This window comes from Bos grunniens, chromosome 3 (genome assembly GCF_055505025.1).
Source record: "Bos grunniens cultivar Pamir isolate PY7600 chromosome 3, Bosgru_T2T1.0, whole genome shotgun sequence".
Classification (NCBI taxonomy): Eukaryota; Metazoa; Chordata; class Mammalia; order Artiodactyla; family Bovidae; genus Bos; species Bos grunniens.
In genome coordinates, this window is record NC_141167.1 from 120,271,070 (window position 1) to 120,282,710 (window position 11,641).

General features: G+C 41.7%; 1 pseudogene; it reads right to left on the bottom strand.

The window, feature by feature from the left end:
- Positions 1-7,729: 7,729 nt before the first annotated feature.
- Positions 7,730-8,756, bottom strand: LOC147377102 (elongation factor 1-alpha 1 pseudogene; annotated as a pseudogene).
- Positions 8,757-11,641: the final 2,885 nt, after the last annotated feature.

The window sequence follows — 11,641 nt, forward strand, 5'->3', positions numbered from 1 at the left end:
AGTACATGCCTGCCTGCTCAGTCACTCAGCTGTGTCCAGCTCTTGTGATCCTATGTAGTGCAGCCTGCCAGGCTCCTCTGTCCATGGGATTTCCCAGGCAAGAATACTGGAGTGGGTTCCCATGTTCTTCTCCTATAGAAAAAAAGAAGAGAAAAATATAATCCATAGTCTCTTGCTGTGTGTGTGCATGCTAAGTTGCTTCAGTCGTGTCTGACTCTTTGCGGCCCTGTGGACCATAGCCTGCCAGGCTCCTCTGTCCATAGCATTCTCCAGGCAAGAATACTGGAGAGGGTTGTCATGCCCTTCTCCAGGGAATCTTCCCAACCCAGGGATTGAACCCACGTCTCTCATGTCTCCTGTATGACAGACGGGTTCTTTACCACCAGTGCCGCCTATGGACCATCCTCTCTAGGGCTTTCCTCCATCTTTGCTGCAGGCTTTTCACTTTGATCTCCTTTGTGTGCTTCCTTTTACCATGTGCCATTAAAGATGCCTTCAAGACTTGACCTTGGCTCCTTTCTCACCACGTGCCATCCAGGGCATCTCCTTGGTGTCCATGGCCTTGCTCCTTCCTGGATATCTGTGACCCTTGAAGTCCATAATCAGCCATAACTGTTTCCAGAGCTCCAGGTACTTAGACCTCACACCTCTTTTCTTTATTCTTATTTATTGCTAATCAAACCCACCTTGTTTTCAAAAGAACTTATGATATCAAGGTGGATTATAAAAATACATTTAAAAAGCTACATAAAGGCAATATGTAAAGGCAAAATCCATGTGAAGATAAAAATGAAGGCAATTAAAAAATAATGCACGATACTGGATGCTTGGGGCTGGTGCAATGGGACGACCCAGAGGGAGGGTATGGGGAGGGAGGAGGGAGGAGGGTTCAGGATGGGGAACACAGGTATACCTGTGGCGGATTCATTTTGATATTTGGCAAAACTAATACAATATTGTTAAGTTTAAAAATAAAATAAAATTAAAAAAAATAATGGAAGGGTTATTTCACAAGGTCTGTTTAGAAAAGTTGTACATAGTTGCTTGATCTGTGTCATAAGTTTGTCTTTGAACTTGCTACTAGCCATTGCAAAAAGGGAAACACAAGTTCATCAGTTCAGTTCAGTTCAGTTCAGCGGGTCAATCATGTCTGACTCTTTGCAACCCCATGGACCACAGCATGCCAGGCCTCGCTGTTCATCACCAACTCCCGGAGTATACTCAAACTCATGTACACTGAGTCAGTGATGCCATCCAGCCATCTCATCCTCTTCCATCCCCTTCTCCTCCTGCCTTCAATCTTTCCCAGCATCTAGGTCTTTTCCAATGAATCAGTTCTTCGAATCAGGTGGGCAAAGTATTGGAGTTTCAGCTTCAGCATCAGTTCTTCCAATGAATATTCAGGACTGATTTCCTTTAGGATGGACTGGTTGGATCTCCTTGCAGTCCAAGGGACTCTCAAGAGTCTTATCCAACACCACAGTTCAAAAGCATCAATTCTTCAGTGCTCAGCTTTCTTTATAGTCCAACTCTCACATCCATACATGACTACTGGAAAAACCATAGTTTTGACTAGATGGACCTTTGTTGGCAAAGTAATGTCTCTGCTTTTTAATATGCTGTCTAGGTTGATCATAACTTTTATTCCAAAGAGCAAGTGTCTTTTAATTTCATGGCTGCAGTCACCATCTGCAGTGATTTTGGAGCCCCCCAAAATAAAGTCTGTCATTGTTTCCACTGTTTCCCCATCTATTTGCCATGAAGTGATGGGACCAGATGCCATGATCTTAGTTTTCTGAATGTTGAGTTTTAAGCCAACTTTTTCACTCTCCTCTTTCACTTTCATCAAGAGGCTCTTTAGTTCATGTCAAATTAAAACAATATGTCTATAGCAAATCTGTTGTTCATGAGTAGCAAAAATCTTCCTAGTAAGCAGAATTGAGAGCAAATTCTCTAGTGGATTTTAATCAATAAAAAACTTGCGATGTAATGATTAGTATCCTCAATAACATTCTAAAGGTAATTACAAAAATGAGAGACCTAATACTGTTTCTAACAATTTTCTGCAATAGTCAGTGGAATAACATAGTTATATAAAATAATTCCAGAATAAATCAAGATGGTACAAACCAAGAATGCAGATCTGATGATTTGACTTGAGTCAAGGATGAGGAATATTATATACTTTGCAAAATTTTTCTGCAAACTTTATTTTATTCAATGGAAAATTTGAAATTTATTGGTTGGCAGTGATTTTTCTAAAGTGTAAAATATTCCTTTCTTGGTAGTTAAGTGTGGACACATTTGCTTTAAAAGCTAGACAATGAGGGTGAGAGTAAAAGTGACAACCTTTTTTGAATGTTGAAATGTAGACACTAACCTAAAGGAAGCCACTCCACTTGTTTCTGCGTGGAGATGATCTGAGGGGCTAGCAATGGACAGAAAACAACCCCAGGTTCCCTTTGAACCAGGGATATGTCAGCAGGCAAGGCCTGAGGTCTCTATGCCATGGAACAATGACAAAATAATAAGGAGAACTGAGACAGTGAAGACACATTGGAGAATGCTAAGAGTAGAATCTTCAGGACTGGGCACAGGATGGTAAAAGGAAAAGTAGAGTCTTATATTAGGGAAAGACTTTCATTTTTTGTGCTTTTTTTCTTCTCATTTTTTCCCTGGGCAGATCACCACTGATAAGGAGAAGAGAAGAGACCAATACCAGAGGAATCAGCTTCAAGTATCAAGGTGCCTAACCAGAGCAAATGACCAAAGAGGGACCCTAACTGAACGTTCCTCTCTTCACGCCCTTAAGGCTGAGTGACTGCAATCAGAAGAAAAGGCTCCTGAAGAGGGGCAGTGCCCGAGGCTGAGGTGGAAAGAGACTCTGTGAGATTCAGGACCTCCTTGAGGGAGAGCAGCTTAATGCCTCCTAAATATTGAGAGAGCTACATACTATGCTCATAAATTGGAAGCCTCAGTATTGTTAATATGTCAGTTCTCCCCAGTTTAATTTATTGATTCAGAGCAATCCTAATCAGAGTTACAACCAAGGAAATGGCAATCCACTCTAGTATTCATGCCTGGGAAATCCCATGAGCAGAGGAGCCTGGTGGGCTACAGCCTATGGGGTCAGAAGAGTCGGACACAACTTAGTAACTAAATCACCACCACCATATTACAAATGTAAAAGCTGATTCTCAAGTTTATGTAGAAAGGCAAAGGATCCAGAATAGCCGGAACAGTCTTGAAGAAGAACTAAGTTAGAGGACTCTGATTTCAAGGCTTACTATAAATCCATAGTAATCAAGACAGAATAGTACTGGCATAAAGATGGACAAATAGATCAAGGGGAAAGAGCAGAATTCAGAAACAGACTCAAATATATCTGGTCAATTGACTTTTTGCAAAAGTACCAAGGCAAGGGAGGGAAAAAAAAGTCTTTTCAATAGATGGGGTCACAGAGATTCGATAAACATGTCAACAAACTGAAACTTCACCTGATAACACACTCAAATATTAATATGTGATGAATCAAATATCTAAATGTGTAAGCTGAAACTAAAATGCTTCTGGAAGAAATACATGGAAGACATTCATAAACAAGTTAGTCTCCCTAAACAAGGACGTGAGAGGATATGTGGTTAGCAGGTTGTCCACATGGACGAAAGAGCAGTGGCAAAGTAAAGCAGTAAAAGGAGACTGGTCATCCAGGGAAATTTATCAAATAAGCAAATGACTGAAAGAAAATTGAGTCTGAATCTTCATTTCTGGAAGAGGAATATACCAATATGGAAAGCGAGAAAACTCACTTGAACCATGTAGTGTGTTGAAGACATTGGTGTGAACTAATGGTCGTCATATGGAGAGATGAATGTATACATAAATATAGAGGTAAAGTAGAGGATAATGTGTGTGGAAGAAATACATTTCATTCACTAGATCTTTTCACTTCTGAGAGGGGCTCCCATTGCCAAATCTGGGACAATTCAAATGTCAAAGTAAATAATGATAGGAATGGGTCCTAGCCCAGTGGGTAAAATAAAAATGCAAGAGCCCATAGAAACTTAATAAGTTGATGAATAAGCTAAAAGTTTAATGAGAAATGGAACATTTCCATTGTCTCTTAAAGCCTCTCAATAAAGCATCTTTTAATTGCAATGGGAAAACAAGTAACTTTAGAGTTGAGAAACTGCAGATACCATCTCATCCAGTGATCAAAGTTAACATCATGAGTAACAGGAAAGTTGAATTCCTGTGCCACCTAATAGGATGCAATGAGAAGAACACAGCTTCATTTCTGCAGTATTTTTGCTAAAGATGCATGAATTTAATCATAAAGAAACATCAGACAAACCCAAATTGAGAGACATTCTACAAAATAACTGGTGTGTATTCATCAGAAGTGTCAAAGTCATGAAAATCAAGGAAAGATTGAGGAATTGTTCCAGATTGAAGGAGACTAAATATACATAACTAAATGCAGTGAGTAATTCTGAACTAGAGTCTTCTGCTCAAATGTAAATTCCTGGAGAAACTGGTGAAACTTGAATGTGGTCTGCGGATACTGATACTGATTTCCTGATTTTGATTGCTATATTGTACTTAGGCAGGAGAATATCCTTACAGGAAGAAAATGCACATTAAACATACATATATAGGATGATGGCATGTTGTGTGGGTAACTTATCCTCAAATAATTCAGGAAAAGTCTTTTATATTTACTTGTATATTTTTTGTAATTTTGAGATTATTTCAAGGAAAATATCATAAGGGGGGAAACTCTAGTGGAGGGGTGTGCAGAATCGTACCTCCTTCCTGTATATGTTGGCATCTACATATGTGCCAATCTGATTGCAGGACCAGCCATATGAGGAATCAATTCCCCATTTTCTGGAACTAGAAAGATATCAAAAGGTGCTTGTTCTTTTTAGGCCTTCAGAATAAGGTATGAATATTTCTGAGATTCCTTTTTCGGGGGGAACTTAGATAGCTCAGTTGGTAAAGAATCCACCTGCAATGCAGGAGACCCCGATTCAATTCCTGGGTCAGGAAGATACTCTGGAGAAGGGATAGGCTATTAATATTAGAATACTCATACTCCAGTATTCTTGGGCTTCCCTTGTGGCTCAGCTGGTAAAGAGAGCTGCCTGCAATGCGGGAGACCTGGGTTCGATCCCTGGGTTGGGAAAATCCCCTGGAGAAGGGAAACACTACCCACTCCAGTGTTCTGGCCTGGAGAATTCTATGGACTGTAAAGTCCATGGGGTCACAAAGAATTGGACACAACTGAGCGACTTGCACTTTCACTTTCACTTAGACTGGGTCACCTCTGAATGAGCTTTAACTCTTTTGAAGGTAGGATAAGTCTCTCTTGACCCTTTAAGAAAGTGCAGGAGTGAGGCTGAGGAGGATGAAGAGACCTAGTTCTTGGGAAAAACAGGATACTCCCAGTTGGTTATAGCTGAAGGCAGCTGTGTTGTTTATTCTTCACTTGCACCTTCCTGTTTCCCCCCCAACTCCATTCTCTTTCCTTTTCTTCCTTAATTTGTACTCCTGGAGGGCACAGCCTGATCCCTTGCCATCTAACTTCTAGTTGGGTTCTGCTAATGAGAGGTGGGCAGGATGGGAGAGTGGGAGGAGAAATTGGTTGTGGTGTTTCCTCCTTTGCACACTCCCTGCATTGGCACTGCTGTGTTAGCAGTGGCATTTCTCCATGATTCCAACTGCTGAAAGTCCCCCTCTGTGCTTCTAGCTCTTCCTGGGTTCTGGAAGGTTTCACTGTCTCCTCTGCCCTGGTCCTTTCAGGCCTTGGGGAGGTTATGGCTTTCCCAGCAATAAAGAACTCATTTCCCATAATGAAAGACAACTCCTAACCTATATAGTGAAGTGAAGTGAAGTCGCTCAGTCGTGTCCGACTCTTTGCTACCCCGTGGACTGTAGCCCACCAGGCTCCTCTGTCCATGGGATTCTCCAGGCAAGAATACCAGAGCGGGTTACCATTTCCTTCTCCAGGGGATCTTCCCGACTCAGGGATTGAACCCAGGTCTCCCGCATTGGAGGCAGACACTTTAACCTCTGAGCCACCAGAGAAGCCCAAAGCTATATATGATGGACTTAATAAAGAAGCTAAATAGTCTGCACAAGTGGCTTCCTTTCCTTTAAGAAGTAACTTCAAGTTAAGTGATCTTAAGAATTGACTCACTTTCCTTTATGTTTAAGCTGTATGGGGAACCTGTGTACAGAGGAAGGGACTGAGAAGGTGGACTAGATTGTTCAGTGTCTTAATGCCTCTCCCTAAGGAGGAGGATGAACCCCTGCCCTAAGATATGTGACATGTGTCTGGCTCTGGATAATGAAATGGGAACAGAAAGGATGGTGCCTCAAGAAGAAGCTTTATGAGTCACTTTGTGAGTCTATCATTTTTCATTCCCCTATACCTTGAGGCCAGAATCATCCAAAGATCTGGATTTGTTACCAAGGCCAAGCTGTACTGCTCACCACGTGATGGGCCAATTAATCAAGATAAGTTGTTGTGGCAAGGAATAGTGACTTTATTCAGAAAGCCAGCAGACCAAGAAGATGGTGGACTTGTGTCTCCACGAACCATCTTACCAAGTTAGAACTCAGGCTTCTTTTATACTAAAATGAGGGAGTCAAGTCAAACATTTCTTGGTTCCGGTCAGCGTCCAGGAGGGACATGTTAGTTTCTTCCTCCCTGCAGTCATTCACAATGGGCCTGGTCAGGATGTTTCCTGTGAGCTAAACAAAAGTATTTTAACTTAATGCTCATTACCTGGGAGGCAGGGTTCCCAGAGATGGGCTGTTATAGGCAATATCCCTTAGTGAGTAACATGTAATAGAATACAAAGATTCTTCCCTATTACAATTCCCCACTGTTGGTGTCCGTTCTACAATCTCGTGGGGAAAGGCACGAAGAGTTCCCGGTGATGAATATTCCTAGGCTCTTTAGTCAATCCTTTATTATCTACAACTATTTGAACCCGATGAAACCTCTCAGCACTTTGCTGTCTAATTTGTCATTGAACTGGAGTTTTGGCTCCAGTTCCCAATACATATACTAAATTCCTGTGCTACTTATGTGTACAAAATTAAACAAACTGGTTGATCCTTCTCCAGCTGCAATGAAATTACCATCTACTTCGGTTGAAGAGGCAGATCTGTTGGAGGCAAGCTCGTGAACAGATGTTGGTATAGTGCCCAAAGTTTTAACATAATTGGGAACTTCTAGGTCTTTTAGGGCATTTATAGATTTTCTCACCTGGATGGACACCTAGAATGGCCTACCATACACTATTTGAAAGGGGCTTAATTTAAGCCTGCTTCTGGGAACCACTGATCTATAGCAGGGCAACTGGCAAGGCCTTATCCTTAAATTAATATTCATTGTACCGGTTTTTCCTGTTAATTGTGGTCTCCAGGATGAATGTAGTTCTAATGCCCTAATCCATATCAGGAGATAAAGGGTTGTAACTAATTAGAAGCTACTTATTTTAAAAACTAGTAGCTTAAAAGTGTCATATACAGAAAAAAAAAAAAAAGATCCACAAAACATTCTCCTTTCCTTCTGAAGGTTTTATGATACATCATTATCATTAACCAGCCTTTTACTATAAGTTAAATGGCCAATCGAGACAACTGAGACAAACAGTTCTGACACCATTCTTCCTCCACTGATTAAGATTGGGGTGGCTGGTATTGGGGATAACACTCATTTAGCTTTCTGAGCTTTGTGGGAAGACTTGGTGACCTTGCCAGCTCTTTCTGCCTTCTTGTCCACTGCTTTGATGACGCCCACAGCAACTGTCTTTCCTGTTGTGAGCAGCAAAATGGCCCAGAAGAGGATAGTCAGAGAAGCTCTCAACACATAATGTTTTGTTAGGAACCATGTCAACGATGGCAGCATTAGCAGAGTTCGAGAATTTGAGGCCATCTTCCAGCTTTTTTCCTGGAGCAATGATCTATCTTCACCTCGTCCCAGCTGACTTGCAAGCAAGGTGAGCTCTGTGACAATCCTGCATAGGTGCATATCCAGCAATGATTTGGCCTGGATAGTTCAAGATAATTCCTTGAGCTGTGAAGCAGCCGCTTCCACTGGAGGGTCATCTTTGCTATCACCAGCTGCATTGCCATGATTAACATCTTTGACAGACATGTTTTTGACATTGAAGCCCCACATTGTCCCCAGAAAGGACTTTACTTTAAAGCTTCATGGTGCATTTCAACAGACTTTACCTCAGTTGTAATGTTGACTGGAGCAAAGGTGATCACCAAGTCAAGTTTGAGAACAGCAGTCTCCAACTGACCTGCAGGGACAGGACTAATACTGCCAATTTTGTAGTCATCCAGGAAAGGCAGGCGCAAGGAATACACTGGCTGGTATCCTAACAAGTCAATCTGTGGGAGAGGTGATCCTCTCGCCTCAAATGATATTACTTTGGGTTAGGTGTCAGTGTCCCTTTTTAATGGGATTTGTACTGGCCGAGTGTTTGGCCTTCCCCAGGGTGCTATGAGTACACACTTCTGAACTTACCTTTTAGTAGACTTTGGAGCAGGGGGGAGCTCTGTCTCCTTTTCCTGGGGTTTTCATTTGTGAGTTTGGGTTTTGGGTTTGTTTTTTTTTTTGCCAGATTTCTTGAGTCTAGTTCACTTTTGCTTTGGTTCTCTTTTTCAAAACCCTGTCAAAGTACTGTTCTAAAAGGGCATACCTCCCTCACTGGGGTCCCAGTTTGGTTCATCTGTGGGTACAGCCAAGTGGGCTTCAGCTGTAGATAATTATCCCTATAAAGGAGGGTTATGATCCTTTCAATAACAATAGAAACCCAGCTGGCTATTTGCACTTATCCCCCTATGTGAGATAACAGCAATTGAAATTGCCCTGCCCTGGGAGTGGCTCCTGTCCCAGACTGAATACTCCACTGGTTCTTAGTTGGTGATACCAGGCCAACTTCCTGTGGTCCAGGAAATAACAGGATTTTCTTATTTGTCCCTAGAAAGAAGGGAAGTCCTGATTCCTGGAGTCAGGAATCAAGAAGAAAGGATGGTGGGAAAGAACAGAAGGTAGAGGAAGGAATGGATACATTGGCATAAGAGCAGGTGCATCTGGGACACCCAGCTCAGCTGGAAGGAGGTAAGGTTTGACTCGGCACATCCTTGCCCTCTTTCCCTTCCTTTCCTTGTTTTCCCTGATGTATTGATAAGGGTACAAGCGCTTGCACATAAGGGATATCATCATTCCTCCCCTCTTCATAGAATAGCTACAGAGTCATTCAAAAGCCACTGTAAAACCATAAATAGCAATTGATCATCTCTAACCATTTTGCTTTGGCATCAACCAATTGAGATTGTAAAGAAACTTGGTTACTACTGTGACATACAATTTAAGATAATTCCTAAAATTATGACTGGTATCATTTACCAGAGTATACTAGATTTTGTGAAAGTTAGTCACTCATTTGTGTCCAACTCCTTGCGACCCTTTGGACTGTAGCCTTCCAGGCTCCTCTGTTCACAGAATTCTCCAGGTAAGAATACTGGAGTGGGTTGCCGTTTCCTCCTCCAGGGGATCTTCTCAACCCAGGTCTCTCAAATTGCAGCCAGATTCTTTACCATCTGAGCTACCGGAGTGGGTAGCCTATCCCATCTCCAGGGGATCTTCCTGACCCAGGAATCAAACTTGAGTCTCCTGCATTGCAGGTGGATTTTTTGCCAGTTGAGCTATCAGGGAAGCCCATGCCAGATTTTAGGAGCCCCATATAATGTCCAAAATGTGTACATCAATGTTCACCCATCTGATATGATCCAGAGGTTTTATTTTCACTTATTTAATAATTCTTCCCACATTAATTCAACTCACTGAATAAGTCCAGTTAGTTTAGCACTCCTCTCTCAGATGGAGAGAAAACAAATAATTTGAGGTGTTCCAGGAGTCTTTGGAAAACTTCAAACTTAGCTAGAGATCAAATGAATGTCACCCAAAATTTGATTTTGGAGAAGTCTGTCAAAATATCCAGAGTTTTAGTCAGTGATAATAAGATCTTAATGGCAAATACAGATCACTTAAACAAAGAAATACAGTTATCAAGGCAGAAAGGCTGGCTCGAAGGCTTAATTGGCTCTAAGGCATGTGGGATCTCAGTTCCTCCAAGCCTTGGGGGAATCTTAGTTCCCCTGAGGTGTGTGGGATCTTAGTTGCCTGACCAGGGATCAAAATTGCATCCCCTGCATTGGAAGGTGATTCTTAACCACTGGAGCACCAGGAAAGTCCCAACACTCATTTTCTTAATTAAATTCAATCTTATTTAGTGAATCCTGACTATGTCACCTTTTTCCCTTTAACAAAATGCATTTTGATTCCTCATACCTTCTTTGCTGAAAACACATAATCTATGTCTCTGCATACTGAAATGTTTCCCTTATATCTTCATGTTTAAACCTTAATCTCTAGTGAAAACCAAGAAGCAAGTAGTTGTGAAATATTTGTCTTTTTTTGTTGTTGTTGTTCTGTTCTCTTTCCTTCATTTGACATCACTAAAAGTTTTAAATATTCCAAAACTGAATTGGCTGTAAATGGAGAACCAGTACCAAACAAAATGAAACAAACAACTCAAAGGACAAACAGGAAATCCTAAGCTAACCCTCAAGTTTGCTCTTGATTTTACACACCCCAGTGACACAGGAAACCATAAGTGATCTAATTAACACAGCAAGGTAGTAGTACATGGTGGACAGGGTCCTGAGATAACCCTCCTAAGCCCCTTGTGGAGATCCTAACAGATACTGTGGCCACACATTATCACAATAAAACATCACCTTCCTCTCACTCATGGATTCATATCTGTATTCAGATCACTTATCCAAAATGCATCTCACAGGACTTTAGGGATAGTTGAAATATTCCCCATTGTTAAAGACAAATTCAAGACAAAACACAAACTTTACACACAAATGCTAACATCCAAAGAAATGAGTGAGCCAATTCACAAATCAGGTAAAAATCCAACAATTCCTTCCTCTCTCCATCAGGGTACCCCATTCAAATACAAAACAAATTGGCTTCTTCCAGAGAAAGAGCCCTGAATGGAGAGGAAATAGTTTCCAGCTGCACACACTGGAGCAACTTACCCTATTTTATAGAGCTTATCATCTCTCAAATGTTGATTCCTTGTTCCAACTGCCAATCACTGGGGCAGCTGGGTGCAGCTTTGGGAAATCTTGAAGAGAAGATCCTCAAAACAAGGGATCCTAGCACCTGCTAGGACCTAACTTGAAAATCTCCCAATCAAGGCAGCCAGCCAGAAGTAGCAAGGCTCCTGGTTGCTGTTGCTGCTGCTGCTAAGTCGCTTCAGAGGTGTCCGACTCTGTGTGACCCCATGGATTACAGCCTACCAGGCTCACCTGTCCCTGGGATTCTCCAGGCAAGAGTACTGGAGTGGGTTGCCACTGCCTTCTCCCAAGGCTCCTGGTTAGCTGTGGCTAAACTTGTTTATCAAGTCCAAGCTTGTATTGCTCACCACATGATAAGCTGATATATTGAGAGATCATTTGCTAGGCCAAGGAATAAGGATTTTATTCAGAAAGCCAGCAGGCCAAGATGATAGACTCATGCCCCCAAAGAACTATC